The sequence below is a fragment of the Oratosquilla oratoria genome, chromosome 5 (genome assembly GCF_046742065.1).
Source record: "Oratosquilla oratoria isolate Oo_2021 chromosome 5, ASM4674206v1, whole genome shotgun sequence".
Lineage (NCBI taxonomy): Eukaryota > Metazoa > Arthropoda > Malacostraca > Stomatopoda > Squillidae > Oratosquilla > Oratosquilla oratoria.
The window spans coordinates 67,115,398-67,120,397 of record NC_134781.1 but is presented as its reverse complement, the minus strand read 5'-3'; positions in this window follow the sequence as shown (position 1 = coordinate 67,120,397).

Here is a 5,000-nt window from a genome sequence, read left to right as displayed (position 1 = left end):
AATGCTCTTACATCAAACCTATCTTCCAACTCCCTTTCCACCCCTGTTCTCCTCTTCAACTCTTCATTTCACACTCTATCCAGCCTAGTAACCCCTATCATACTTCTCAGGCACTACATCTCAGACACATTCAAACTCCTTCTCTCTTCCTCCCTTTTGCTCCATGTTTCTGCCCCGTATAGTACTGTCGGCACAATCACTCCTTCATATAATATCCTCTTAGCATCTATTCCCAAATGTCTATTTCTTATTAAACTTTTTGGGGGACATGAAGAATTGTCACCCCAGTACGCCTACATGAAGAATCGTCACCCCATGAGATCCCATCTGAGGAACTGTCACCCCATACGCTGAATGTCAACAGTGGAATAAAGATTAGGTTAGATTAGGTTACATTACGTTACGTTACGTTAGGTTAGCTTAGGTTGAATGAATGTTATGATTATTGTCATCAACTTATACAAACGAAGAATCGTAAGCCCAGGATGGCCTACATGAAGAATTGTCACCTTAGGATAGCCCACATGAAGAATTGTCACCCTGTCGAAGCCTGGGGTGACGATTCTTCGTGTGATCTCATTTCTTAATCCACCAAGGTATTTACTCACTTCTCTCAATCTATATTCTACCTCCACCCCTACTCCTCCCTTTCCTACAACATTCGCACCCAAGTGTCTAAAACTATCCACTTCCTCCAGTCTCTCTCCCTTAATACTCACTTCCACTCTTTCTCCTTGTACATCTCATCACCTTGCTTTTACCCACATTTATTTTCAACGTCCTTCTTTCGCACACCTTCCCAAACTGTCACTAACTACCTTAGTCCTTCCTCTGATCCTGCCACAACCGCAGTGTCGTCAGCAAACAACAACGGACTTATCTCCCACATTTCTCCATTTTCTTTAACCATCTCCTATCCCATATATCTGCAAAACCTCCCACAATACCTTCCAGTCTACCCTGCCATACGTCTTTTCCAGATCCATAAAAGCCCAAAATACATCCTTACCTATTCCTATAGCTTTCTCACATATCTGTCTTACCACAAAAATCTGATCTGCGCAACCCCTACCTGCCCTAAACCCACACTATTCCTCACCAATTACTTCCTCTGTTCCTCTCCTAATTCTCTCAATCGAAACCCTCTCATAAGCCTTCCCAACTACACTTAACAAGCTGATCCCTCTCAAACTACTACACTCACACTTGTCCCCTTTTCCATTGTAAAGTGGATTAATATAGGCACTCTTCCAGTCCTCTGGCACTCATTCCTCTCTTTAAAAAGATTAAATAGTCTCACCAGCCAGTCTACCATCACTGTACCTCCTTTTTTCAGACATTCTGCATGGCATCCATCCAACCCAGGTGCCTTACCTGTTCTCATCATCCCTATCCTCCTTCACAATAAGCAAACCCCTAAAATACTCTGCCCACCTTCCTCTCACTACCTTCTCTTCCATTATCATCTCTCCATCTGCACCTTTTACCTTTTCTTCTCCACTTGATTCGCCTCCTCTTCCACTCCATATTTCTTTCCAATTTTTTTTTATTACTTTCATTTTTGTCATATTCTTACGTCATTTCACATCTGCTCTCCTCTTTGCCTCCTTTATCTTATGCTTTACTTCTTTTCTCTTTTCTTTGTACCCCTCATATGATTCCCTCGTCCTTATTTTTAACCAGAAATAAATTAATGCTGCACAGCCCGACAAGAGAACAATTTTACTCCATTACTTTAGTGGCGACGCTTCAATCGAACGAAATCTTTCGAAGTTAGCCAGAGTAAATCTTGTTCTCCGTTACGGAAGAGGTCATCTTCAGTTAATAAAAATCTCCTGATGACAGAAGGTAACAGAGAAAAATACAAAATACATAACTAACTGAAACCACATTGGATAACCGCCATTGCAACTGCATAAGATTCGTCCCCCGACACTAAGAACAAAATCAAAATCATTTTACCGATAAAGCAAGTGATGCAGGGACAGAAAAACAAGATTAAGAGTATACACAAAGATGTATGTGCTATCATGCTATCATCACCGAGTCGAAATAGGTTTAGACTGTATCAAAACCCTCCCTGAGGCCGCTCAAAATAGACTCACCGTATTGCCTTATAAGGGTGACAAGGATGGATAACGGAGGAACAAGAAGACCATAACAAAGCGCCCGACCCCGGGGCTAGCGGACCAATAGAGATCACGGACGCTAACTAGCGGGTTATCGGAAGGTCTTATCTCCGAGTCCTCGTTATCCATCATAGGCGATAATTGATTTATCTCGTATTATGACCTAATCACTGTGGTCGTGATAGCTGATGGTTCAATATTCTGCTGCACTGATAAATAGCCAGGTGATTAAGTTTTTGCGTAGCCATATCTTGGCCTCTGATAAGATTAGGGATGGAGGGGGGAGAGGGGGAGGGGGAAGGTGAGGGGGGAAGTACGTCTCGCTAGGTCGCGCTGAAATAGATAGGGATGTAATAGGAAGAGATGAGAGACGTGAGACGGGAAAGATGAAAGAGACGGAGGAGACGACGGGGAGACAGCGGAGACTAAGAGGACAGGAAGAAATGGGAGACGGGAGAGACGGGGGAAGGAGAGAAGACAGGTCCGACGGGGGAAAGGGGGAGACGGGGAAGACGAGAAGTGGGAAATGATGGGGGAGACGGAAGGGACAGGGAGATATATGAGATGGAGAGACAGGAGAGACGGGGAAGACAAGGAGACGGATGAAACGGGGTAGACGGGGAAATAGAGAGATGGGGAAGGTAGGGGATACAGTGGAGATCCGTTCTTTTCAGGATCCTCGCCTAAGATAGACAGAACCATCTGGAGGTCACCAGAATAACATGTATAAAGATCTACGTTGAGCTCAAGTGAGACAGAAGTCTCATGTCATAGATATATAGGATTAAACCCGGAACTATAGTACTATAGTAAAAAATATTACTCTACCAGTGGGCAACACTATAATGTTGACGTCATAAGGAGAAAAAAGCATTATCCCCCGTCTATCTTAACCTGGCAAAGATCTTCATCGACGTTGCCAAGTAGCTGGTTATGCATTTATGAAATTTATTGGAGTCCAGTAGTTGACCGATTATTAATTTTTCGCGGTGGTCATGTGTGAATTTGAATTATATCGTTATTTCAAAGGCGAACGTAACCTTTTCATTTGTAGCAACTTTCCGCCAAGTTAAAATGAACAGTCTGGAAGCGTGTGCTCCTGATTTGCCAACAAATGATTGGGCGTGTCTAGGCGACGAGGGGGGCGGGGCTTCCTAAGGACTCTGCTTCAGGGAGGAGGAAGAAGGAAGGAGAAGAGGCTGGGAGGCTGGGAGGGAGGGAAGGAGAATTGTGGGTGGGAGGTAAGGTTTTGTATGTAAAAGGAAGAGAAGGAAAACTTGGGGAAGGATTGGGAAGGAATAGGAAGGGGTGAGAGAGGGTAGGACGGGTTAGAGGAGGAGGTGATAGGAGGAGCTGGGCATAGAAGAGGATGGAAGTGAGTGAGATGGTGTGGAAGGAGGTGGGGGTGGGAGGTGATGGGAGGGGTGAGATGAGGTGGGAGGGGTGAGACGCGGTGGGAGTGGCTTGGAGGACTTGGAGGGGAGGGGAGGGGAGGGGATGGGCTGGGAGGGGGAGGAAGGGAGGAGAGGGACTGGGAGAAGAGGGAAAGCGAGGGAGGGATAGGAGACGAGGGGAGAGGAAGGATGGGAGGAGGTGGGAGGGGGAAGGTACGGGTAGGAAATTGGTGGTCCACAAAATCCAGTCATGGATCATTCAGATCTCCACCCGCTTCAAATCTGTATTCTCCTGCTGGGTACCCTCTCACGTAAGCATCCCCGATAGCGAAAAAGCTGACAAGGTGACATCCATTCTTCTCGACATCTCCTCTCCTCAGGAACAGACTAGTACCCAGTTCTTCGATCAACAATGCTAAACATGTGGCAAGGGCGTTGGGATCAACACTCAACAAATCATCTAAAAGCAATCAAATCCCATATATATATATATATCCATGGTTATCTTCACATCATTATTACCGACAATTTGAAGGAGTATTAGTATACCTAAGAACAGGATATTACCGTCTCACACATGGCCTCGATCCTTCTATTTACCAACGTCAAGGTTCCGTCACAGAATCACACATGTTGGTAGACTACCAAATTTAGACGACACCTGGCAATATCTACCAACTCTATCATCAATCGCCCTCAAACAGAACTGACTTTATACCAAATCATAGGAGACAAAACACCAATATCGCTATCAACTCTCCACAACTTCCAACAGAAAGCATGAAAATCAACCAAACTACAAATACTCTTCTTGAATAACTTAACCATCGTATGAAATATAAGATAATGCGCATCGCAAACGCACAAACACACATACGTACACATACACACGCACAAACGCGCGCACATACATACACACACACACACACACACACACACACACACACACACACACACACACACAAAGGATTGCAAAGGATTACAAAGGCGGAGCATGCCGACAGGAGACCTTTTGATCCATATCTAGGTCGGATAAAAAAAAAAAAAAAAATAAATAAAAAAAAAATAAAATAAAAACTATAATAATGTAAATAACAAATAAAATACATCAATAAATGCATAGGTATAGTTAGAATAATAAACAAACAGGTAAATAGTAAATAATAAATTGACATATAACTAATGATCAATGAAAATCAGACAGACAAATGATAACAAAACAAAAACAATGTAAGATAGATTATAATCATTACAGCATCTTACTTAGGTATTTATCTAAATGATTCTTAAAGCTTTGAACTGAACTACATTGCACTACCTGTGCAGGAAGTTTATTCCATTCATTAACTACACGGTTGGCAAAGTTGTTTCTACCTACTTCCAAATTGAATCTATTTCCGGAGAGTTTAAGACCATTGTTTCTTGTCTGATTCTCATTCAATGTGAAAATTTTGTCACTTTTGATGTTGTCAATTCC